Source organism: Hyla sarda, chromosome 6, assembly GCF_029499605.1.
Source record: "Hyla sarda isolate aHylSar1 chromosome 6, aHylSar1.hap1, whole genome shotgun sequence".
In the NCBI taxonomy this organism is placed as follows: Eukaryota; Metazoa; Chordata; class Amphibia; order Anura; family Hylidae; genus Hyla; species Hyla sarda.
Genome location: NC_079194.1, coordinates 155,730,883 through 155,758,058, shown reverse-complemented (window position 1 = coordinate 155,758,058; position 27,176 = coordinate 155,730,883). Strand labels below are relative to the sequence as shown.

The following is a 27,176-nucleotide window of genomic DNA, read 5'->3' as shown; positions in this document are numbered from 1 at the left end:
TTGCCTTGTGCCAGAGAAAGCGTTTAGTGTTGTCCAAAGCCTGTGTTTCCAGACCTTCTGCTATTGCTATTAACCTTGCCGCCTGCCCCGACCTTCTGCTATGTCTGACCTTGCCTCTGCCTAGTCCTTCTGTCCCACGCCTTCTCAGCAGTCAGCGAGGTTGAGCCGTTGCCGGTGGATACGACCTGGTTGCTACCTCCACAGCAAGACCATCCCGCTTTGCGGCGGGCTCTGGTGAAAACCAGTAGCAACCTAAAACCGGTCCACCGACACGGTCCACGCCAATCCCTCGCTGACACAGAGGATCCACCTCCAGCCTGCCGAATCCTAACAACTACCTAGGCTAAGTTTACACTGAGTTTGTGTTTAACATAGACCATCTGTTTGAGAAGATCACCCCTTATCCAGATGAGACGTTTTGTGACTGATTTTCAGTCCACCATTTTTTAAATAAAATAAAAACACTTTTCAATGCAATTTTGGGTGGTCTTCTCATAGAGGTTTTACTGTATGTAATATAAAGGTATATGTTAAATGAATGCTGCAAACAGAGTTTCATGCTGTATACAATATTGTAGTTGGCTCATTGTAATAAACACAATGAATGGAATAAAACAGTGAAGCAAATGCTACATGCAGTGTGAACCTAGCCATTAGAGATGAGCGAAGTGATTCGATTCGTCACAAACCTCACGGCTCGGCGTTTGCTGACTTTATCCTGCATAGATTAGTTCAGCTTTCAGGTGCTCCGGTGGCTGGAGACTCTCTCCTAGGACTGTATCCACCTTTTCCAGCCCACCGGAGCACCTGAAAGCTGAACTCATTTATGCAGGCTCAAGTCAGCAACTGCAGAGCCGAGAAGTTCGTGACAGATCAAATTACTGGAAGTTTGCTCATCTCTACTAGCTTCAGCCAGTCATCTTGTCATTCAATTTATACCCAACTTATACTAAAATAAGTTATCCAATTTATATCTAGTATAAAGTCTGTTTTTATTAAGATACAGAGCTATCTGTCATGGTGTAACCTGGCGTTGGCTTTCAGTGGTAATATAGCACGTGTGTCTGGTGGATTTTTTTTAGCTTTCCAGTTGTAAAACTTGACACTACACATTTCAGTCTTCAGCTCATATTATTTCATCAAGACAGACACACGGTGTAAAGAAGTTTACTTTTTTTTCTTGGGATTGGGGAGGTGCAGAACTCCTGCAAAACATTCCTTTCATATCTTCATGTAGCTCTATATCAGCATAAAACTGAATAAAAATTAAGTAATCTACATTCTCTAAAAACTTTAGACTGTACGACCATGGGGACGCACATTGTATATGGCTTCTGTTTTTTTTCTTCTCTTTTTGCTTACGACTGCTCATCAAATGTCTCAGGCAGGCTGGTTGTTTCAGGACATTTCAGCCAAATGGGCAATGAATAATTGAGGGAGGTTTCTATCACCAGGACACTAACAGGGGTGTTTGGTTTCTTGATCTCAGTAGGCATTCTCAGTGGAGCCTTTAAAATTACAGCAGCTGTTAGACTTCACTTAGCAAAAACAGGATAGCAGGAATGGCCTGTTATAAGCTGCAGAGCTATGCCATTTTAACACATGTAGCTATGCACCAGATATAATATAATAAGAAAAATAAAAAATAAATTGTCAGGAATCTCACAAAACCAATAAGAAAAACTGAATAGAGTTAACAATTTACGCAAGTCTTCTAATAAATAAAACAATGTGATAATAGTTTACAGCATTTTTGTCCTTCACTCAACTTTATCTTTATGTCTGTAAATCCAGAAGGTACTAAGTCCCATTAATTTTTTTATTTTTCTTATCTAAGAGCCGAGGAACGTGCTCTTGAATCGTCCAAAGTGCAAGAAAAAGTGCAAACGTGTTACACAAAAAAAAGTGCACAAAGGATGCAGTCTATCGCAAGCCCTTCTCCAATAGGAGAGAGGCCCCCCCAAAAACCTTACCCTTCGCCCTCCAGACCAAAAGGTACCTGCAAGGTTCCAGGTTCGATGTCCCTTTTCGCCAAAGCTACTAAGGGACCACAAATGCTCCCGGCATCCCCCTTGGCGTTAGCCAAGGTATCTGCCCTCAGAGCCGATAACGGTCGGTACCCTGCCCATGCAGGAGTACCCAGGGTTTTTGCAGGGAGGTGAGGAACCTGATGGCCACACACACCTCCCCTAGACCGCTAGGAGGGACACCCAGAAGGGCTACCGCATCCTAACAATCCTGTGAACACACAACATGTAAAAAGTGACACAGTGACAAAAAAAGAAATAAATAAATAAGTGAATGTGTGCAGATATACTGCCCGGACATCCGGCCGGATCTTTAAAAATTTCTCTGATCCTAGCCAGAAGGCCTGGAATCAAGAGGTGAGTGCCACAAGGTGAAGAGTTCATGGTGCCCGTGCTTCCACTCAGTGAGCCAATACTCCCAGTGAGTTTCGGCACCTCGGGGTCACCACTCCCAGAGGCACTAAAGAACCTCGGCTCTAGACCCTCTCAGCCTCATGGTGAGACCCGGAGGAAGTAGGTCACATCGGGGCAACCGTCGAGCTGATTTCTCAGAAAAAGCCCCACAACGCCCTGCTACACCTGCCCCCTACCATGCAGCACCCATCCTCACCAACTCCACACCGGCGTCGCCTGCCACCGGCATGGAACTGATAAGAACAGATACTACACTTGATCTTAGCCAAAAGGCCGAGAAGCAGTACTAAGTCCCATTACTGCTAGAATGGTTCCACCATAAATTTTAGGAACCTTGTTTAGGTTTCCACCACCCATGAGGTCAAGCCTCCCTAAGCTTTTACCCACAATACTGCTTTATCATTGTTATAAAAGCATTGAGACTGAAACTAAGGCACAAAAGCTGTTTGACCTGGGGTGCACCCGGGCCCAATGTTCCATGGTGCCAAGGTGGGACATCGCTGTGGCCAGCATCAGGGGGCCAATACAGGACACCAGAGGCACCATGGGAGTGTTGGAGGTAAGTAGAGGCTTATATTTTTTTTATATGCCACACCATGGGCATAGTTAGGAACCCCACTCCTCCTGTCGGATGACCCCTTTAACTTGACAAAAGCCATTTTGTTACAGACATCATGTTTGGAAACATGATCACAAGTCAATATGATCACAATTATTTCAGATAACTTGCATGTTATTTACTTGTTATAAAGAGTACAGTGACTACCAGCAGTGAACCCTTTAAAAGGTATTAATTGTTAGAAATGTTTAAAACCAGAAAACATTTCTCATCAAGCCCTTAGGAGAACTGGAAACCCTAACAACTGTACCAGGTTTACAGCCGGGTGGTTGCCCTGTAATTGCATTATTTTAGTCAGTGCACACTTTTTTTGGATTACCATAATAGCTATTGTCAGTACATGTAGAATATGATGATGGTTTGTTTTGTAGCTGAGCTATATAATAGGCCTGGACGATTGCATGATGTTATTTTTGGAAGCTCTACACTCTGTTCTGCACTATAAGAAAAGCAAATTAATATTTTAAGGCCGATACATTAAAGCCAGTGATAAGCGTAGATCCCCTATGGTTGAATTTCAAGTACGACCTACTGAAGAATCTTCTGAAGAAAAGCATTTCATATGGTATCTCAGTTAAGTCATTGATAGTCTCTATTTGGGTCACATTTAACAGCGTTATATGGTAGAAGCCTGTTACAAAGGGCTGCTCATCCAAAGATAAGAAAAACAGGAAACACAGAAAATGTCTTGAAAGAGACCTTGTTATTACCTGTCATGTATGTGATTTTTTCCCATTAGACTAATACAATCTTTGTCTAGAGCAGTGATCCACTCTACTGTATGTCTAATGCAGTGGGCATTGTAGTTATACAACAGCTCAAGGGCAACAGTTTGGAGACCAATATATATATATATATATATATATATATATATATATATATATATATATATATAAAACTCAATGTGTGTGTGTGTGTGTGTGTGTATGTATGTGTGTATGTATGTATGTATGTATGTATGTATGTTCCAGCATCACGTCCAAACGGCTAAAGATATTAACATGACACTTGGCACACATGTTACTTATATATCAACAACATACATAGGATAGGTGATTTAACCCTTACTCACCCCCATTTGCCAGGGGCGGGGTTTATGTTTAAAGTCCCATACAAGTCAATGGGAAATATATGTTACTGCATAACTTCCAAACGGCTGGAGATATTTCGATAATACTTGGTCACATGTTATTTATATGTCCACTTAAAATATAGGAGAGTTAATTTAACCCTTAACTATCCCCATTTGTGAGGGTCTGGGTTTTTGTTTAAAGTCCAATGCAAATCAATGGGAAATGTATGTTCCCACATAACTTCCGTACGGCTAGAGATATTTCAATAACTGGTACACATATTATGGGTCGGGATATGAGGATGGGATAGGAGGTCGGGATAGGAGGTCGGGATAGGAGGACGGGATAGGAGGTCGGGATAGGAGGACGGGATACGAGGACGGGATAGGAGGTCGGGATACGAGGACGGGATAGGAGGTCGGGATAGGAGGTCGGGATACGAGGACGGGATAGGAGGTCGGGATAGGAGGTCGGGATAGGAGGTCGGGATAGGAGGACGGGATACGAGGACGCGATAGGAGGACGGGATAGGAGCTGGGGATTGGAGGACGGGATAGGAGGACGGGATAGGAGGACGGGATAGGAGGTGGGGATAGGAGGACGGGATAGGAGGACGCGATAGGAGGACCAGGATAGGAGGACGGGATATGAGGACGCGATAGGAGGACGGGATAGGAGGTCGGGACAGGAGGTCGGGACAGGAGGTCGAGATAGGAGGACGGGATAGGAGGATGGGATAAGAGGTCGGGATAGGAGGTCGGGATAGAAGGTCGGGTTAGATGGACTTGATAGGAGGACGGGATAGGAGGTCGGGATAGGAGGTCGAGATAGTAGGACAGGATAGTAGGTCGGGATAGGAGGTTGAGATAGGAGGACGAGATATGATGACGGGATAGGAGGTTGGGATATGGGGTTGGGATATGACAACAATATATGAGGACGGGATATGAAGTCAAAAGCTTCCTCCTTTGTTTATTTTCCTCCCCAACAAGGATTAGGGAGGAAAAACCGGGCAATGCCGGGTATTCAGCTAGTGTTACATAAATTATATGATTCTGCCACCCTATTATAGCTTGAAACTGCTGAGCCCTAGGAAATGTGGTGGCCAAATAGAGGAGGTGTTACCCCGTACTCTTGCTGCCCTGTCCAGAAGCCTCCCTTCAGTATCCCCTGGGCTCCCTTGTACTTGTCCCCCCCCCCCCCCCTGTACATATGTTCTGCATTTGTAAGGTATTATAAAATGTCACCAGTAACCAGGTGACCCCAAGAGTGACCTATGGGCTCCCTGCTAGTCTCCCCATATAAGCTCTTGGTGGAGCTAGCTCTCTCTCCTTTACTTACAAGTCTTTGCTGAGGTCCAGTGCAGTCGTGCCTAGTGTGTGTGTCCAGAGTGTTGGAGGCCTCAAAGTCAAGTCCTGCAGCCACAATCAATTCCAGATAAGCTAAAGTCACAGCTTTATAAATCAAGTCATGTCAGTCCCTGTCATCTGTCAAGTCAGCATGGTCTGCATTCAATTGTCCAGTCCTACTACAAGTCCCAGCAAGCCCTTAAGGTCTCTGCATCACTGTTCACCTCCTTGGGCCCTGGCTGATTTGTATAGACTTAACCATCTGTCTACCCTCAGTAAAGCTACGGTGTTGTCCGTGACTTGGCGTCGGAGTCATTATTGATATTAGAATATCAATGAACTTCAAGGAAAAAGTTCAGTGGCAGATGTCTTTAGACTCAAGCTTCTCCGTCAGAAACATAAGCAAGCTGATATAGACCTCGTATGCTCCAATCTCAGGAAGTGTAAAATAATCCCAGGTATAAAACCATTCAAAACTCTGCTTATTTTATGATAGTGTGCTGATTTTCACAATGCAAGAAGCGTGTTTGTCAAAGCAGCAGCACAGAGTGATGTTGTAATGTTCTTAGGCCATGAAATAAATTACACGGCCAAAATTTAGATGTGAACCTGGCCTTATACTGGACTGGTAGGCTGCTGTGCATGTGTGAACTTTCAGGACTGTGCTTTATAAGAACAGCATTATCTCAGTAGCCATGCAATGAGGGAGCAACAGATCAGCTGTTATGTGTACAAACTTGAATTGGGCCATAACTTATGGTGTCTTTTATTAGGAAGGAGAGTGCAATCAATTAGTTAAAAGCATCTGCAAAGAGAATAATTGTACAGAGACCTGGAAACACTTCAAGAAAAGGGAAACTTTCACTTGGTACTTGACATTAATTGGATCCTTTGTGCCTTTTCTCCTCATGTGGAGGAGGGAGTATACTGCAAGGAAATGGACCACACAAGAAATATCAGACTGCCAGCTTTCCGTCTCCTAGTTCGGCATTGTTCATATAAAAAAGAGCAGGCTTTAGGAAGTTATATAGTCCTAAACAAATATATAAAAAAAAAGTGCACTCCATTGCAATGTGCCATTAGCAGGTCATCAAAAGAAATTAAAGTGGCTAAAATCAAGTTGAATCTATTAGTTTTATATTAGTACTTTTATTCAATAATAATAATAATAATAATATTCATAATAAAAAAAAAATTCTCATAGATTTTTGGTGGCAGTTTACATCAGCATTGCACACAGAGAATTAAAGACAATTGTGAGGGGGTCTTTCCAAAGATACAAATTGTTGCTTTTAGCTTGGATTTATTTTTATTCTGGAATCTCATTCTGGGTCTGTTTTTTTAATGTAGGGTACTGGTCTGTAGACTGTACTTATTCATGGTTCTCATCTAGGATCTGTGTTTACTCTGGGATCTGGACTAGATGTTGAATTTATTCTGTACTCTACATTTAGTTTGGAGTCTGGTCAGAGGTCATCATTTATTTCAGGGTCTGTGGTTTATATTTTAGGGTCTAGTTTGGGTTCCTTATTTATTTACAACCAATAAGGTTGCAGCCGCAGCACAGAAGCAGAAGACCGATGTTTAAACAGCGGTCTCCTGCTTCTGTACGTCCATTGGCACTGCTAACTGATATAAAGCAGGCACTGACAACTGACGTCCCTGACATCAAGCCACAGAGCAGGAGGATGTCACTTGTCACTACAGCACAGAGGGCGTCAAGCCTGCTGAGATGCCGAGCCCCTGCATCTGAGCCTGCCGGCCAGGTAAGAGGCACGTCAGGGGGTCAGAGGGAGGAAAAAAGGGGGAAATGACATGGCACAGGGGTATTAAAGGGGGGATTATTTGGCACAGAAGAGGCATGGGGGGATCAGAGGGGGGATAAATTGGCAGGGGGGGATCAACGAGGGAGGGGGGGGGGTAAAGTAACAGGGGGGGGGATCAGAGGGAGGGAATAAAGTGGTAAGGGGGAACCAGAGGGCAGGGGTAAAGTGGCAGGGGGGGGAGTTGCAAATGATTTAGCAAAGGGGGAATGAAAAGGCATAGAGGGGGGTTAAAGGGGGGAAAAGAAATGGCACAAGGGGAATGATGTGGCACAGGGTGTGGTAAAAAGGGGGGATGAAAAGGCACAGAGGAAGATCAAGGGGGGGGGAAGAAATGGCACAGGGGGAAATGGTGCACAGGGGATGATAAAGGAGTGGAATGAAATTGCACAGAGGGTAATAAAGGGAGAATGAAATGGCACAGTGAGGAACCAGGGGAAATTGTGTGGCACAGAGGGTTTACATTGGGAGGAATGAAGTGGCATTGGAGGGATCAAGTGGGGAAATGTAGATGTGCGACCATGATTGTTTTTCTCTATTGCTTCTGTTGCCTCATTCATTTTGTTTTTTTGTTTTCCCATGGCCAGCACCTCACTTCACCAATCGGCAGAGGCTTTTTTTTTTTTTTTGTAGCAGGAGACTGCACAAGGGTTTCTTCCTAGCATTTTCCCAGTCCTCTGGCAGGAAGTATATAGTAGGTGTTCACACTGGTTTGGTTCTGCGTGGCGGCCATTGTTGCTGTAGTGATCAAGCAGTTGTATTGCGAAACGGCCCGTTGCACTCAGTCAGCTCCTCTAGAGCTGATATCTGTATCCTTCCCTCCCTTCCCCTATGCCTTCTGCAGTATTTCAATGAAGATGACCTGAAGTCTTCTTCACATCAACGTGGTGAGTGCAACATTTAATTTCTCTTCCTATATATACAAGATTGTTACTGTAGTTCTTTGTCTGTGGGGTGGTGTGGCCCAGAGCCGGAGGCTTAGTCGGGCAGGCTTAGTGGGGCTGCCTAGACACTGGGATATTTCCCCTGTGAGCTTAGTGTCACGGTGATGGTGGTCGCTGCCCAGCGCTACACCAGCTTCCCTTTAGAAATCAACTTTTATCAGGTGGCCTTGATGTGGAGAGTGGACTTGCACATTTTGATAAATAGGTACATGTACGACCTGTTAGTTTTAAAACGCTGTTAGATCTTGGTACAAGTTGTGGATGTGCAGTCATGTCTGTTTCTATATTTGCGTGTTATATAGTATTATAACTTGGCATTGTGGGCTCAAAGGCTAAAGAAAGAAAATCCTGGAATACCCCTTTTATGTCCACGGAATGCCACTGGTTTGTTGCAATATACGTTAGAATGCCCTATTGCCAGTATTCCAGCATATACCGGTGATGTTATCCATAAGCATGATGTGAATTTGGACTAAGAGGTTCCTGTTTCATATCAAAAAATTGTGGGCCAGCACGGTGTTGAGTGATCTTTGATTGTTACCCTTTTGTTACCCTAGCACATACAAGGCTTAGGCTGCATTTCCACATAGCAGTTTTTTGGAAAACAGTCACTGCAGTTTTTGAGCCCAAGCCAGAAGTGAATCCATGAGGAGGAGGAGTCATTCCTTTATTTTTCTTTATTCAGCTGAATCCACATTTCTGTCTTTGGCTCCAAAACTGCAGTGGGGGTTTTCCAAAAATCTGCCATGTGGGAACCCAGTAATTTTCTTTGCTGTGAACTTTATAGAAACATGTATTTTTTTATAGCACAGAAATCTGTATCTTATACTAAACCATCACAAGCCTTTCTGGAAAAAGAAAAAACATTTAAGGTATGTGAAATGCTTTGCAGCTGCTATTATGTAAAAATATGTTGGAAATCTCCAAATGAGCAGAGAGAATTCCCAGCAGACTCATCATAGTGGATTCACAATAATATTTATTTTTGCTTTTTTTCACTTAGAACCGCACTTAGCAACAGAAAGTGTAAGCTGATCCCATCAGCAACATCTGGCCTGAACCATTTGTCTAAAGTCCAAAAGACAAAGCAGAAGAAAGGAATTGCGTCTGTCTTGACAGTCTGTGCAGTACACCATGGGGAACAGGAAGAAAACAGAGATGATACAATGGGATTTTAAATGAAGCAACATGTTGAAAGCATATTATTAGTGAACATGACGTTCCTTAGATTCCTCCACGTTTGGAATGAAATGAATTCTGAAAGTAATAGTGAGCATCTGCTGGAAGCACTGAATTGCTTGTACCTAATATGTAAATGACAAAGTCCAAAAAATGTCAGCACAAGACAACCTCCCGTCCATGCCAGTGATTGTCAGTGAGCCAAACTGACTACAATAGTAGTGACTACAGTACTTCAATTATTTTTAATACAAAATAGAATTGATTCAGTGTTTTCAATGGGATTCTGCTGCACCGTGTGCAATGGAATATCTGCCATGGAAATTCCAATTCTGGCCTCCACCAAAAGAATTAAAGGACCTGCAGCCAGAATTAACCTCTCCCCCTATTCACAAGATAGGGGATAAAGTAGCTGATCATGTGGAGTCCAACCGCTTGCCCCCGCCCCCCGCCCCCCCCCCCCCACGATCTCATGAACGGGTCACTGTCCCACTCAGTAGCACCTGTTGTCTACCTCTAGAATGAAATTAATGGAGCGCGTGCCGTCTAGAGGTAGACGACACATGCTCCTGACTGAGTGGGACGGGGTCTTGTTCATAAGATCGCGGATAGGGGATAAGTTCATTCTGGCTGCAGTACCCCTTTAACATGTCAATTCTTTCGGCAAAATCCTGTCAGAAATGCATTGCCGTCTATGGCAATGCAGACCTCAACTAATGCAAAGAAAACTAGTTCTTATTCATTCTAATTCATTCATCTTGCCATTCTCTTGACTAGTCTGTCACATTACTGTTGGGTGACTATATACCACTTCTGAAGATTTTTATTTGGGTTTAGGTCTGGAGATTGGGCATGTTATGACAGGGTCCTTACCTAGTAGTCCTCCATCCACACTTTAATTGACCTGGCTGAGAATTGTTTTTTTTCCAGCAGGACAATGCTCCATGCATCACAGAGTTGGAGAACATTGACAGGGCAGAAGAAAGCAGGTGTTCTTCTAGGATAACCTTTTACTCGGCTTGATTCATGCGCCCCTTATTAAAATAAATCTGTCCAATTCTAGCTTTGCTGAAGCATCCCTCGATCATTATCAATTTTCCACCAAATTTCACATTGGGTGTGAGACACTGTGGCTTGTAGGGCTCTCTAGGTCTCCATCTAACTATTAGATGGAGCAAGTCTAATGTTGGGCAAATATTGTGACTTATCAGAGATGACCTTACTCCATTCCTCTCTGGTCCAATCCTTATGGTCTTTTTAATTAGACGCTTCTTATTGATGAAGGGTCTTTTCTAGGTTTGCACTTCATCCAAGCTGCTGTTTGACATTATTTTTGAAGGTCACTTGACATTTTAATGAGTTTATGGTCATCTCGGTCAGTGGTAAGTCGTCTTTGCTCACTTCCAATGTGGACATTTGTTGTCCCAAATGTCTTTTGCTTCACCTTGCCCTTATATAGCCCCATCTTCAGGTTCAGGTTGGCAGCAGCATGCTGAATACTTATTTTTTTTAAATTTAAATTACCTTTAAAGTACTACTTGCACTCTTTTGTCATCCAGCTGGTCCTATTGAAAGGGGATAGCGATGACCAGAGCAATATTTTCTTATACTTTTCCTTGTTAAATTAGATTTGGTTCAGGAATTCACCTAAACACTATCTCATTAAAGGAGTAGTGCAGTGAAAAATAATTTATCTTCTATCCAAAGGATAGGGGATAAGTTATAGATCACAGGGGGTCCGACAGCTGGGACCCCCCGCAATCTCCTAAATGGGGCCCAAGCAGTCTGCCGGAAGCGGCCAATCCGACCGACGTAGGAAGCCCCCTCCATCTCTATGGGATACATTGAGGGGGGTGTCAGAAACTACTCTGGGCGGGGGTCAGCATGCCCCCTTCCAGCAGACTGCCAGGGCCCCATTCAGGAGATCGCGGTTGGAACCCGCCGCGATCTATAACTTATCCCCTATCCTTTGGATAGGGGATAAGTTATCTTTCACTACACTACTCCTTTAAGTAAAATGAGGTGTACCTGTGTTGGAATTTAAAGTTTTTTTTTTCTGGCGAAAGAAACAACCTGCATTTAGTTTCAAAAAGTATAATAAAACAACATACGAGTGTAATGTTATTAGTGCAGATTCTCTATATCAGCCATGCTCTTTCCCTTGTAAGCTGTGACATCACATCACAGGCTCTAAAAGCAGTCTGCTCTGTCTCTCCTTCACCCTCCCATGCTGTCTGCACAGAATGAGACCAGTTATGTAAAGGGGGGGGAGGGGGAGCTGGTATTACTGCTCATTAGAATTATGAATCATTATTTAAGGCAGCAGGGAGCCCATTCTGACAGAAACTACTGTGCCCGAGCGAAGGTTACGAGGGAAAGGGCATACATGATGTGGGAGATCTGTATACTATGGATAGTAACATTATATCAGAAAGTTGCATTATTAAACTTGTTGACACCATACACAGGTTGTTTATTTTGCTGGACAACCCCTTTGACAGACAATTGAATTGAATGGCTTCCATATATGTAGATATACTGATGTAAGAAAAATTAGGTGTAGCCTCTTTTTCCAGAGCTGAATATATATTTTTTGGTTTATTTCCTTATAAAGAAATTCAGGTTGATCTCAATACTTAAAGAGATATCCCCATCTCATCTTTTGTATTCCCCTGGAGGTGGTAAGGAAGCCAAAAAAAACTCTCATTTACTTTAATTGGAGTTATATAACTCCTGAAAGCTATGCAAACAGCATAGCCACAAGGCTACACTGTTTCCTCAACTCCCATAATGGGATTGGAACAACGCTTTAAAGGGGTACTCCGGTGCTAAGACATCTTATCCCCTATCCCCTTATCCCCTTATCCCCGGGTCCCTGCCCCCTCCCATAGGCTTGCATTGAGGGGGCAGGGCGTGGCGTCACAAGGGGGCGGGGCCGTGATGTCACAATGCTCCGGCCCCCGTGATCGCCAGTAATCAGACCCGGAGCAAACATGCTCCAGGGACTGATTATAACGGGGTGCTGCGTGCAAGATCACGGGGGTCCCCAGTGGCGGGACCCCCGCGATCAGGCATCTTATCCCCCTATCCTTTGGATAGGGGATAAGATGTCTTAGCGCCGGAGTACCCCTTTAAGCCTTTTGGCATCAGTGCATATAATTTGTATTTACATCCAGTTTCCTCTTAGTTTCTGCAAAGTTACCCTCTCCAGAACACCGCTATAACATGGTGCTGTATGAATGCTCCATATGGCAGTAGTATGATGCTACAGGAACTCTGTATGGCTTCTGTGCATACAGTTTTGTCATGTAAATGAAACCTTAAAGGAACTGTGACATTAGAAAATGACCTATTGTTTAAATCATGTTTTAATTATCAAGTAATTTAATATTTAAAACATTTAATGGGGCTTGCTATTAAGCAGTTTTCTGGCCACTAGAATTTATATTAAGCTGAGACTTTCTGTTCTGTATAGATCACTTTCCAGCAGTGTCCTCCTTATCATTACAGACAGGAGTATGAAAGGTGACACCAATATATAGATAACACAACAGCGGAAACTTAGAGCTTAGCCTTCCCCTAGGAAGAGATTAGAAAAAAATAGTTTTATTATCTGTCTCTAATCAATAAATAAATCTAGGTGATGCATTCCCTTTAATCCGCACTGATGATGGTAATGTCATTTAGTCTAATGTGGAAATACAAATTGCAGCGAAAAAATTTTCAAACAAATAAAAATGAATAATAATTAGTTAACAATGACTAATCAATAAATTACACTGGATTCACATCCAAATATATAACAAAGATATTCACAGCTTTCGAGGACAGGCTGTGCCTGATTTATACCCAGGTTTTGCGTCACTTGAGAAGCATTCCTGCAGAATACACACGATCATCTTACTGTTGTGTTCAGAAAATAATTGCGGTAGCTTAAAACCAAGCAGAAATGTCAAGAATATCTCAACAATACTCTAGTCAATTTTTTTTTATTTATACTGCTTTGAAGGCTTTCCACATACCCACTCATATAACCTACTGGGGGTTTAAAGGCCAGCGTTGTATGGACACATGCCCACTACATGGCAGGCTGGACTCCAAAATCAACTTCTCCATTTAAGAGTTATAGTACCATGCTTTAAGAGTTATACCATGTGATATGTCATGCAGCACCCACCTGTTTTTTCACCGGAACTGCTGGAGGGTCTGAGTCGCGACTACGGGAACGGAAGAGTTATACCATGTCATATGTCATGCGGCACCCACCTGTTTTTTCACCGGAACCGCTGGAGGGTCTGAGTCGCGACTACGGGAATGGAAGTCTGTGAAGTCAGGACTCCGCCCCCGTGTCCCGTAGTTGCGACTCAGACCCTCCAGCGGTTCCGGTGAAAAAACAGGTGGGTGCTGCATGCAATAATGCGGGGGTCCCCAGCACCGGTACCCCCGCGATCAGACATCTTATTCCCTATCCTTTGGATAGGGGATAAGATGTCTAGGGTGGGAGTACCCCTTTAAGGTCTCTGCTTCACTGGTCACCTCCTTTGGCCCTGGCTGAACTGTATAGACTTTACCAACTGTCTACCCTCAGTAAAGCTGCTGTTTGTTCGTAACTTGGTGTTGGAGTCTTTATTGCTCCCGTGCCTAGCCCAGGATCCAGAGGTATACCTTCGGGTGGTTATAGGCTAAACCACACCCTGGCATCACGAATACAAAGGGTTAATGCCATCTGCCCCTAGGGTAACAACATCTGCCCAGCACCACACACCCCGCCATCACACATAGAATAAATAGTTTTCTGGTATCCAAAACAGAGACAGATTATTTGTGGAAGTGAATGCGCAGGCAAAAGCTGACAAAGGTCCATAAAATGACGGAAAGAAGCAGATCCAGAGTCTAATTCCCTGGGATGGAACTTTCTGTTATGGCTGCTATGTGTTTTAATTAGGGTAGAAGATGTCAGGTTTATATTTAGGGCGTGTTTTTTGGTTTCTGTCTTGTTTGTCTTGTAAACTGATCTCAACTCTTTTCTGTTAATATGGCTCTCCCAAAAGATTAGGTTTCCAATAGTTGCAAATTATGGCTTGTAATATTAGAAAATAACATTTGTAGTGGTTTCTCTGGATTAGGGCTATGGATGTAGTGGCAATGTTTGCCAAGGTGGAAAAAAAAAAAGGTGAAAGGTTTTGAGTAATGTATTGAGTATTTTAATGCATAAAATATAAAATAAATTTTAGAAATTTTACGAGATGAAGCTGAATGATACAAGATATGGAAATACACTTAACCAAATATAATGCAGGACAGAAAAAAATCAACTCCTGTGCCTCCACAGGTGCCAATGAGATTAACAGCCATGTATTACTTTCCTGCATTTAGTTTGTTTGGGCTTGTTTCTTATGTTGATAAGTGTATTAAACGGAGCCTGTCAAGTAGTAAATGCAGTCCAACCTGCAGCCTCTACTCCGGTAGAAAATGTTTTTTTTCAATCAACTGGTTTACTTCTATTAAAAAATCTTAATCCTTCCAGTACTTATCAGCTTAACAGGAAGTTGAATGGTTCTTTTCAGTCTGACCACAGTGCTCTCTCTGCTGACACCTGTGTCAGAAACTGTCCAGAGAAGGTGCAAACCTCTCCTGCTCCAGACAGTTCCTGATATGGTCAGAGATGTCAGCAGAGTGCACTGTGTTCAGACTGAAAAGAACTGCTCAACTTACTGTCGAGCATACAGCAGCTGATAAGTACTGGAAGGATTAAAATGTTAAATCTGTTTAACTTTCTGGCACTAGTTGATTTGAAAAAAATGGTTTTCCACAGGAGTACTCCTTAAATAGTCATATAGCAGGATGAGCTGAGCAGATTGATATATAGCTTGCTCATTGTGGGCTAAATAGTCATGTGGGTGGTCATACTCAGTAACTGACAGCTCTCTTTCTTCCCACAAAACTATATATGAATCTGCTCAACACCTCCTGCTCTATAACATAATGCCTGCAAATTGAACTACATTTTAATGTGGTAGAAGTCCTAATGAGCGCAATCCCTGTTGTACAAATAATAACAATAAGGAAAAACAGGTGGATATATACCGTATTTTTCGGCCTATAGGACGCACCGGCGTATAAGACGCACCTAATTTATAGGTGCAAAATAAAAAAAAATAAAGATTTTGAACCCAATAGTGGTTTTCAACCTGCGGACCACCAGATGTTGCAAAACTACAACTCCCAGCATGCCCGGACAGTCGTTGGCTGTCCGGGCATGCTGGGAGTTGTAGTTTTGCAACATCTGGAGGTCTGCAGATTGAGACCACTGCATAGGAGGTAATACTCACATGTCCCCGCCGCTCCGGACCCATCACCGCTACCCTGGATGTCGCTCCATCGCTGTCGCCGTGTCCCCGTCACTCCGGAACGTCTCTGCTGCCGGCCGGGTATCCTCGCTCTCCGTCGCCATCATCACATCGTTACGCATGCCGACGCACGTACGCAACGACGTGATGACGAAGAAGGAGAGCGCCGGCCATACAGGGGATCCCTGAACAGAGAAGACACCGAGGAGGCAGGTAAGGTCCCTCCCGGTGTCCTGTAAGCACTAACCCGGCTATTCAGTCAGGCTGTTCGGGACCGCCGCAGTGAAATCGCGGCAGTCCCAAACAGCCCGACTGAACAGCCGGGTTAGTGTCACTTTCCCTTCAGACGCGGCGGTCAGCTTTGATCGCCGCGTCTGAAGGGTTAATACAGGGCATCACCGCGATCGGTGATGTCCTGTATTAGCCACGGGTCCTGGCCGTTGATGGCCGCAGGGACCGCCGCGATAGGGGTGTATTCGCCGTATAAGACGCACCGACTTTTTCCCCCCAGTTTTGGGAAAGAAAAAGTGCGTCTTATACGGCGAAAAATACGGTAATTACAGTCAGTGTTGAAAAGACTAGTTCCTACTATGAAAAATTCAGCATAAACAGGTACTGCGTGTTCACCTATATATTTCAATGGGCATCACATAATACTACAATGTATCATCTCCAGGGCTGCCTTCTTCTCGGTCAAGTGAGAAGAAACTTGAAAACTTGAAGAAAACCCACACAAATTTGGGAAAGACTTGCAAACTTCCAGAGACGGTGATTGTCATATTTAAACTTATGACCCTGGTGCTAATCCAGCCACTAGAGCTACGCAACTGATGCACTAATATGAGTCTATTGAATTACACAGTATGTAACATTACGTAAAATTTAACTGCTCATTGATGCAGAGTTGGGAAAAATTGCGTCATAAGGATCAAGTCTATAAGGCACAATCCTACTGTGCCACTAGAAGAATGAAATCGCCAGTAAGATTCCTTTTCAATAAAAAGGCTGTGGAGCTAGTCATGTGATCTTTTCCTGCCATTGTGATGGATTGTAGGCACCATTCTGGGGGAAACTGTTTGCCTTTGGTGCCAAATAGAATGATGCCACTAATAGTCCCATTTCTGTCTTTCTAAACTTCTGAAGTTCTTAACTATTCTATTTCATTCAGGATCTATTAATAATAAACATTGTTAAGTATCTGATATTGTATCCAGTTTTATGAATTCTTTCCACTTACAGTTTTCTTTTCCTCTTGGCTCTTGGGAACCATTTGTTAATATTTTATTCCATGTTAACATCTGGATTTGATCTGTCTGCAGCATATTTAAGGACAGCGGGCCCCGTTCCAATTCCATCTCCAAATGTGCAGGCTGCTTTAAATTTAGAGCACGCTGCTTACAATTCAGCCAGCTGCAGTTCTATACTATACATTAAAAACCAAGCCAAGATCACTTATAAAAGAAATGAAAATAAACGGAAGTGTCTCCAGCAGGATTGTGTCATGGTATCTTCACATCTATACAGACCACTGCCTTCCTCATAGTAATCTGTGTAAATAATATTTACAAAGTTTTGCATTTACCATTAAAAAAGAGCTATTGAGAGTCATCAAGCTGAAAGGTAAAAGCAAGATTTCTCCAGTGAAAACCAAGCCTCAAAGGGGCTTTTCAGGAAAACACATTGATCAATTACCGGTAAGTGTAGGTACATTATATGATTGGTAAGGGTCCAACCTCCAGGTCTTCCATGATCAGCAGGACAAAGAGCTTTGGTACAGATAACAGTCATGCAGCATTTAGGTCTCTATCAATGGAAGATAAATTGTGCTGCTCTATTGACCTCATAAAGTTGCTTAGTAAATGAGAAAACATTAATGCGGAGGGTAAAGAAGATGATTACAGATCTCTGAGCACACTGCAGCCACTTACCGATCAATACTCCTCACTTACTGGATGAGTTTTCTTTGCATATACCATCTATTAGAGATGAACGAATTTTAGAAAAATTCGATTCGGACGGTCCGCCGAATTTTCAGAAAAAACTTGGTTCGGTCCCAATTTATTTGCGTTGAATCGATATTAAAAAACGGCTATTTTTGGCCTACAGAAAGGCTCAATAGGGATGTAGAATACTTTGCCTTGTCCTAACATGCATAGGGAGTGTGCTGTGTTAGTGAAATAATACTGTTATTCAGTAGGACATGCAGATTACAGGTATCGCTATTAGAAGCACTGCGGCAGAGCATCTGGATGTGGCAGCAGCATATGGCATCAAAATTGATGAATAAATTTTAAAAAATGATGTAATATTTATTTTATTTGAATTTATTAAAAATTTTTGAGTACCCATCCTGGTGAGCATCAAGCTGGCGGTTCGCCGCGAGGCAAGCTACACCTATTCCAGCCCGTGCCTCTCAGCACCCCCGGCCTCCCCCCTCCCACCGTCTTACTCTTTGTGGAACTGCACATGTTTCATTTAATCAGTTATGGTTCATTGTGATAGGTCCAACCTGTTTCATTGGATTCTTGCAGTAATTCCACAGCTACTATATGACGTCAATGACCATAGGGCCTCAGTCTTGAAAAGATTACATCAATTTTTTTAAATTGAAATTTAAGATTTTGAAATTGAAATGTAATATTGCACTCCCAAGTTTTAATGGCCCTGGCATTTACTTTGAATAAATAGTTTAGTAACAAAGGACAAAATCTAGCAAAAGGAGTTGAATAGTTGAATGGTTGAATGGTTGAATGGCATAGTCTGGAGTTGGCGGCAGATGAGGAGACCATATAGTTGCTGAATGACACAGCCTGGAGTTGGCGGCAGCATGAGTTGAACATATAGTGGCTGAATGACACAGCGTGGAGGTGGCAGCAGCATGAGAACACCATATAGTGGCTGAATGGCACAGCCTGGAGTTGGCGGCAGCATGAGAAGAACATATAGTGGCTGAATGGCACAGCTTGCAGTTGGCGGCAGCATGAGTAGAACATATAGTGGCAGAATGACACAGCCTGGAGTTGGCGGCAGATGAGGAGACCATATAGTGGCTAAATGGCACAGCCTTGAGTTGGCGGAAGCATGAGGAGAACAGATAAAGGCTGAATTAGAAAGCCTGGAGCTGGCATGTTTGTAACTGGGGAGCAGCGCCTTAAATCTGTTTGGCACCATCCATATTTGTGAAGTGTTGGTGTGGCACCATGGTCAATCTACTCTGATACATCAGGCATTGGTGGGTGGAAATCCTGGATGATCCATACCTGATAAATCTTCACAAAGGTTAGTCTCTCCACATTTTTCCTGGACAGATGGGGTGACTATGGCCCCCGCCGCACTAAACACCCGCTCTGATGGCACACTACTTGCCGGGCAGGACAGCTTTTCCAGGGCAAACTCTGCCAGTTGCAGCCACAAATCAAGTTTGGCTGCCCAGAAGTCCAGCAGATCTTCAAGGTGTGTTGGCATAGGCATGTCAAGGTATGCCACCACCTGCTTGTTCAGGTCCTGCTCCAGGTCTACCTGCTGCTGATGAGTTGCCTCACTATGCGGGTGAAGAAAATTATTCATCAGCGACTGTAGATTAAGGCTGCTGCTGATGGAGCTGGAGTGCAGAGGGCCCCTCGAGTCAGACCTACAAGAGGATGGACGATGGTGCCGATAGGCATCGGCCAACTGACTACGTAGAATGTCTCTGTAGTAGGTCAGTTTGTCCTACCTCTCAGTGGGTGTAAAAAAGGCCCCCATTTTGTGGCGGTATCGAGGGTGCAATAAGGTGGAGAGCCAGATGTCACCCCGCTGCCGAATGGTGACAATTCAGCAGTCAATTCAGCAGTCATTTGTGCAAGTGACTCAGAGGGACTCCCTGTCTCCATCTCCACTGCATACTGCCATGTTGAGTCTGGGTCCTCTGTCTCACCTTCCTCATAACTCTATAGCTCCTCTTGCTGCTCCTTCTCCTCCTCTCCTGTCAGATGACTAGAAAAACTACCCATTTCTCAAAACCTAAACTGTGCTCCACTGTCCCCCTCCCCTCCTCCTCCAGTTCAGCCCGCACAGGGCTAATGTGGCCATGAGATGTAGGCGCCACATCTCCATTGCCCTGACCAGCCATCGTTTCCAACACGTGTTGTAGGAAATGAAGCAGTGTAATGACGTTGTTCATCCCGTAATCCTGGCGACTGACTAATAATGTGAATAAAAATGCGCTACAGTACTTAATGAAGTAGTGGAGTAAAACAACAGCTGGTGATTACTTTTGCCTGGACTTTCAAAGTATATAGGCCCTTGATAGATTAACAGGTACAAAATAGTACACCACTTAGATGTAAGTATGTGGTATGCACTTATGAGGGCAGAAAAATGTGCTAGAGTACACTTAAAGAAGTAGTGGAGTAAAACAACAGCCAGTGATTACTTTTGCCTGGTCTTTCACAGTATCTAGGCCCTTGACAGATTAAAAGGTACAAAATAGTACACTACATAGGTGTAGGTATGTGGTATACACTTATCTTACGCCGAGCGCTCTGGGTCCCCGCTCCTCCCCGGAGCGCTCACAGCGTTCTCCTATTCGCAGCGCCCCGGACCTGCCGACCGGGTGCGCTGCGATAATGTTCCCAGCCGGGATGCGATTCGCGATGCGGGATGCGCCCACTCGCGATGCGCATCCCGACTCGCTTACCAGACCCGTTCCCCGTCTGTGCTGTCCCGGCGCGCGCGGCCCCGCTCCTTAGGGTGCGTGCGCGTCGGGTCTTTGCGATTTAAAGGGCAGGTGCGCCACTGATTGGCGCATGAGGTTTTAATCAGTACCTTCACCTGTGCACTTCACCACCTATACCTCATTTCCCCTGCACTCCCTTGCCGGATCTTGTTGCCATTGTGCCAGTGAAAGCATTTCCTTGTGTGTTCCTAGCCTGTGTTCCAGACCTCCTGCCGTTGCCCCTGACTACGATCCTTGCTGCCTGCCCTGACCTTCTGCTACGTCCGACCTTGCTCTTGTCTACTCTCTTGTACCGCGCCTATCTCAGCAGTCAGAGAGGTTGAGCCGTTGCCGGTGGATACGACCTGGTTGCTACCGCCGCTGCAAGACCATCCTGCTTTTCGGCGGGCTCTGGTGAATACCAGTAGCATCTTAGAACCGGTCCCCCGACACGGTCCACGCCAATCCCTCTCTGGCACAGAGGATCCACCTCCAGCCAGCCGAATCGTGACAGTAGATCCAGCCATGGATCCCGCTGAGGTCCCGCTGCCAGTTGTCGCTGACCTCACCACGGTGGTCGCCCAGCAGTCGCAACAGATAGCGCAACAAGGCCACCAGCTGTCTCAACTGACCGTGATGCTACAGCAGCTACTACCACAGCTTCAACAATCATCTCCTCCGCCAGCTCCTGCACCTCCTCCGCAGCGAGTGGCAGCATCCAGCCTCCGTTTATCTTTGCCGGACAAATTTGATGGGGACTCTAAATTTTGCCGTGGTTTTCTTTCACAATGTTCCCTGCATTTGGAGATGATGTCGGACCAGTTTCCAACTGAAAGGTCAAAGGTGGCTTTCATAGTCAGCCTTCTGTCTGGGAAAGCCCTGTCATGGGCCACACCGCTCTGGGACCGCAATGATCCTGTCACTGCCTCTGTACACTCTTTCTTCACGGAGATTCGAAGTGTCTTTGAGGAACCTGCCCGAGCCTCTTCTGCCAAGACTGCCCTGCTGAACCTGGTCCAGGGTAATTCTTCTGTTGGCGAGTACGCCATCCAATTCCATACTCTCCCCTCCGAATTGTCCTGGAATAACGAGGCCCTCTGCACGACCTTTAAAAAAGGCCTATCCAGTAACATCAAAGATGTGCTGGCCGCACGAGAAATCCCTGCTAACCTGCATGAACTTATTCATCTTGCCACCCACATTTACATGCGTTTTTCCGAAAGGCGTCAGGAGCTCCGCCAGGATATGGACTTTGTTCACACGAGGCGGTTTCTCTCCCCGGCTCCTCTCTCCTCTGGTCCACTGCAATCCGTTCCTGTGCCTTCCGCCGTGGGGGCTATGCAAGTTGACCGGTCTCGCTTGACATCTCAAGAGAGGACACGACGCCGCATGGAGAACCTTTGCCTGTACTGTGCCAGTACCGAACATTTCTTGAAGGATTGTCTTATCCGACCTCCACGTCAGGAAAGACGCACGCTGACTCCGCACAAAGGTGAGACAGCTCTTGATGTGAACTCTGCTTTTCCACGTCTTACTGTGCCTGTGCGGATTTCTTCTTCTACCTTCTCCTTCTCAGCTATGGCCTTCTTGGATTCCGGATCTGCAGGAAATTTTATTTTGGCCTCTTTCATCAACAGGTTCAACATCCCGGTGACCAGTCTCGCCAGACCCCTCTACATCGCCTCTGTTAATAATGAAAGATTGGACTGTACTGTGCGTTACCGCACGGAACCCCTCTTAATGTGCATCGGACCCCATCACGAAAAAATTGAATTTCTGGTCCTCTCTAACTGCACTTCGGAAATTCTTCTTGGACTACCTTGGCTTCAACGCCATTCCTCAACCCTCGATTGGACCGCCGGGGAAATCAAGAACTGGGGTACTTCTTGCCACAAGGACTGTCTTAAGCCTGCTCCCTGTACTGAAAGTCAAGACCCTGTGGTTCCTCTGATATCTGGTCTCCCCAAGGCCTATCTGGATTATGCTGATGTTTTTTGCAAAAAACAAGCAGAGACTTTGCCTCCTCACAGGCCTTATGACTGTCCTATTGACCTCCTCCCTGGTACTACTCCACCCCGGGACAGAATCTATCCTCTGTCTGCTCCGGAAAAACACAAGCCATGTCGGAGTACATCAAAGAGAATTTAAAAAAGGGGTTTATCCGCAAGTCTTCCTCCCCTGCCGGAGCTGGATTTTTTTTGTTTCCAAAAAAGACGGCTCCTTACGCCCTTGCATTGATTACCGCGGACTTAATAAAATCACTGTAAAAAAACGCTATCCCCTACCTCTTATCTCGGAACTCTTTGATCGCCTACGAGGCGCCCACATCTTTACCAGGCTGGACTTAAGAGGTGCATATAATCTCATCCGTATCAGGGAGGGGGACGAGTGGAAGACCGCATTTAACACCAGAGATGGACACTTTGAATATCTGGTTATGCCCTTTGGGCTTTGCAACGCCCCTGCTGTCTTCCAAGACTTTGTAAATGAAATTTTTCGTGATCTTCTATATACCTGTGTTGTGGTTTACCTAGACGATATTTAGATTTTTTCTGCTAACCTAGAAGAACACCGCCAGCATGTCCGCATGGTTCTTCAGAGACTTCGGGACAATCAATTATATGCCAAAATGGAAAAATGTCTCTTTGAATGTCAATCTCTTCCCTTCCTAGGATACTTAGTCTCTGGCCAGGGACTACAAATGGACCCAGATAAACTATCAGCCATATTGGATTGGCCACGCCCCTCCGGACTCCGTGCTATCCAAAGTTTTTTGGGGTTTGCCAATTATTACAGACAATTTATTCCGCACGTTTCCACTATTGTGGCTCCTATCGTGGCCCTAACTAAGAAAAACGCCAACCCTAAGTCCTGGCCTCCTCAAGCGGAAGACGCATTCAATCATCTCAAGACTGCCTTTTCTTCTGCTCCCGTACTCTCCAGACCTGATCGATCTAAGCCCTTCTCGCTGGAGGTAGACGCCTCCTAGGTGGGAGCTGGAGCAGTACTCCTACAAAAAATTATTTCTCCGGACTGTCTGATCTCCACTTCTCCAGCTTCCATCAGACAAACTCCTCCAGGGAAGACCTTCGTCTCTCCACGCCAGCGCCTCAGGATTCTCAAGTGGGGACACTCCTCACACCTCGCAGGCCATGCTGGCATCAAAAAATCCATCCAGCTCATCTCTCGATTTTATTGGTGGCCTACCCTGGAAGCTGATGTTGTTGATTTTGTGCGGGCTTGTACAGTCTGTGCACGGGACAAGACCCCTCGCCAGAAGCCTGCTGGTCTCATCCATCCTCTGCCTGTTCCTGAACGACCATGGTCTCAGATTGGTATGGACTTTATTACTGACTTACCTTTATCCCATGGCAACACAGTTATTTGGGTGGTCGTTGATCGATTCTCCAAGATGGCACATTTTATCCCTCTTCCAGGTCTTCCTTCTGCGCCTCAGTTGGCGAAACAATTTTTTATACACATTTTTCGCCTTCACAGGCTTCCTACGCATATCGTCTCGGATAGAGGCGTTCAATTTGTGTCTAAATTCTGGAGGGCCCTCTGTAATCAACTCAAAATCTAATTAAACTTCTCGTCTTCTTATCATCCCCAATCCAATGGGCAAGTAGAAAGAATTAATCAGGTTCTCGGTGACTATTTGCGACATTTTGTTTCCTCCCGCCAGGATGACTGGGCAGATCTTCTACCATGGGCCGAATTCTCGTACAATTTCAGAGTCTCTGAATCTTCCGCTAAATCCCCATTCTTCGTGGTGTACGGCCGTCACCCTCTTCCCCCCCTTCCCACTCCCATGCCCTCTGGTTTGCCCGCTGTTGATGAGGTGACTCGGGACTTCTCCACCATATGGAAAGAGACTCAAAATTCTCTCTTACAGGCCTCATCCCGGATGAAAAAACATGCCGATAGGAAAAGAAGAATTCCCCCCATTTTTTCTCCCGGAGACAAAGTATGGCTCTCCGCCAAGTATGTCCGCTTTCGTGTCCCCAGTTATAAACTGGGACCACGTTATCTTGGTCCTTTCAAAATCAAGTGCCAAATCAACCCTGTCTCTTACAAACTCCTTCTTCCTCCTTCTCTCCGTATTCCCAATGCTTTCCATGTCTCTCTCCTTAAACCACTCATCCTTAACCGCTTCTCTCCCAAAGTTGTTTCTCCCACTCCAGTTTCCGGGTCCTCTGACATTTTTTCGGTGAAAGAAATTCTGGCATCCAAGACGGTCAGAGGTAAAAAAAAATTTTGGGTTGGTTGGGAGAATTGCGGCCCAGAGGAGAGGTCATGGGAACCTGAGGACAACATCCTGGACAAGAATCTTATCCTCAAATTCTCAGGTTCCAAAAAGAGGGGGAGACCCAAGGGGGGGGGGTACTGTCCCCGGAGCGCTCACAGCGTTCTCCTATTCGCAGCGCCCCGGTCGGACCTGCCGACCGGGTGCGCTGCGATAATGTTCCCAGCCGGGATGCGATTCGCGATGCGGGACGCGCCCGCTCGCGATGCGCATCCCGACTCGCTTACCAGACCCGTTCCCCATCTGTGCTGTCCCGGGGCGCGCGCGCGTCGGGTCTTTGCGATTTAAAGGGCCGGTGCGCCACTGATTGGCGCATGAGGTTTTAATCAGTACCTTCACCTGTGCACTTCCCTACTTATACCTCACTTCCCCTGCACTCCCTTGCTGGATCTTGTTGCCATTGTGCCAGTGAAAGCGTTTCCTTGCGTGTTCCTAGCCTGTGTTCCAGACCTCCTGCCGTTGCCCCTGACTATGATCCTTGCTGCCTGCCCTGACCTTCTGCTACGTCCAACCTTGTTCTTGTCTACTCCATTGTACCGCGCTTATCTCAGCAGTCAGAGAGGTTGAGCCGTTGCCGGTGGATACGACCTGGTTGCTACCGCCGCTGCAAGACCATCCCGCTTTGCGGCGGGCTCTGGTGAATACCAGTAGCAACTTAGAACCGGTCCACCGACACGGTCCACGCCAATCCTTCTCTGGCACAGAGGATCCACCTCCAGCCAGCCGAATCGTGACAACTTATGAGGGCAGAAAAATGCACTACAGTACACTTAGAGAAGTAGTGGAGTAAAATAGCCAGCTTGTTCAAATGTATGAGGCAACACACAACTCTCTGCCCCTCTCTGTAATACAATGCTGTAGAAAGTAACTGGGAGGTTAAAGGGATACTCCGGGAGAAAACTTTTTTCTTTTAAATCAACTGGCTCCGGAAAGTTAAACAGATTTGTAAATTACTTCTATTAAAAAATCTTAATCCTTCCTGTACTTATTAGCTGCTGAATACTACAGAGGAAATTCTTTTCTTTTTGGAATGCTCTCTGATGACATCACGAGTACAGTGCTCCCTGCTGACGTTATTATAATAATAATAAATCTTTATTTATTTATTGTTGTCCTTAGTGGGATTTGAACCCAAGGCCCCAGCACTGCAAGGCAGCAGTGCTAACAACTAAGCCACCATCCTGCCCTTAGCATACATCTGCTATGCACGGTTGCTAAAATGGACAGAGATGTCAGCAGAGAGCACTGTGCTCGTGATGTCATCAGTGTTCCAAAAAGAAAAGAATTTCCTCTGTAGCATTCAGCAGCTAATAAGTACTGGAAGGATTAAGATTTTTTAATAGAAGTTATTTACAAATATGTTTAACTTTCTGGCACCAGTTGATTTAAAAGAAAAAAGGTTTTCACCGGAGTACCCCTTTAATGACTGCAGTAAAAAAAAATTCTGTGAAAAACGCACAGCTCTCTGTACACCAGAACACTTATGTGATTAGGTGAAACGCTGCTGGAAAAAGCTTTTATGTGTAACACACAAAGCGCTGACAGTCCTATCTCTCTGCAGTGAAAGGATGAAGTGACTAGCCGGAACATGGCTGATGAATATATAGGGCTGTGACATCACAGGGGTGACTGGCTGCTGATAGGCTGCATCCTGCATGTTATTCAGGGTAATCCCACCTACCTTTGTTCCCGCCTTCCTAGAGTTCCTTGCCCCATGTCCTCACATGTGAATCTACCATTTTAGATGCCCTGAAGCCTAGACCGGACTAAATGGAGTTTAATGAAGCGATTCGCTCAATAGAATCGCAGCGATATTCACATTCGTTGCAAATCTAATTTTTCATGAAATTCGTAACGAATTCGGATTCATCAGATTCGATTCGCTCATCTCTACCATCTATTCTAGGAATTCATACAATATTTCCACTGAACTCATATTGCTCATTTTCATTAAAGTAAACTAATCAGGAGATTCATATTTTTCAAAACATGAGCAGCATGAAATCCCATCAGGTTCCCTCATAAAAAAAACTGCTATGTAGTGGTCAGAAATGCTAGCTCCCTGCCAGCTTCTCCCTGCCTGGCCTTATCTGACTGCCAGGCCTGTTGCTATACAGATATCCCTGTCAATCAAGCCAGGCAGAGTAGGCATGTTAAGAGTTGTCAACCAAAGGTTTAGAGAAAAATTGCTAAAGCATTTCTCATAAGTATAGGGTCCACATAATGCTGGTAATATCATATATCTAACTTGATTCTGTGCACACCACATGCACTGCTTAAAAAAATAAAGGGAACACTAAGATAACACATCCTATATCTGAATTAAGGAAATAATCGTATGAATTACTTTCGTCTTTACATAGTTGAATGTGTTGACAACAAAATCACACAAAAAT

At 44.9% G+C, this 27,176-nt stretch overlaps 1 long non-coding RNA gene and 1 other non-coding gene across 4 annotated transcripts in view; one reads left to right on the top strand and one right to left on the bottom strand.

The window, feature by feature from the left end:
• LOC130276372 (uncharacterized) overlaps window positions 1-9,777 on the top strand; it is an 85,337-nt gene extending 75,560 nt beyond the window's left edge. For 2 of the 3 annotated variants that reach the window (XR_008845103.1, XR_008845101.1), the window contains exon 3: window positions 9,253-9,777. This is a non-coding gene — a long non-coding RNA (uncharacterized LOC130276372). Of the gene's footprint in view, window positions 1-9,056; window positions 9,122-9,252 lie in introns of all 3 variants that reach the window. The other variant, XR_008845102.1, reaches the window with a different exon arrangement.
• LOC130277926 (U2 spliceosomal RNA) lies at window positions 2,540-2,726 on the bottom strand. The gene has a single exon (XR_008845639.1). It is a non-coding gene; the product is annotated as a U2 spliceosomal RNA (small nuclear RNA).
• Window positions 9,778-27,176: the final 17,399 nt, after the last annotated feature.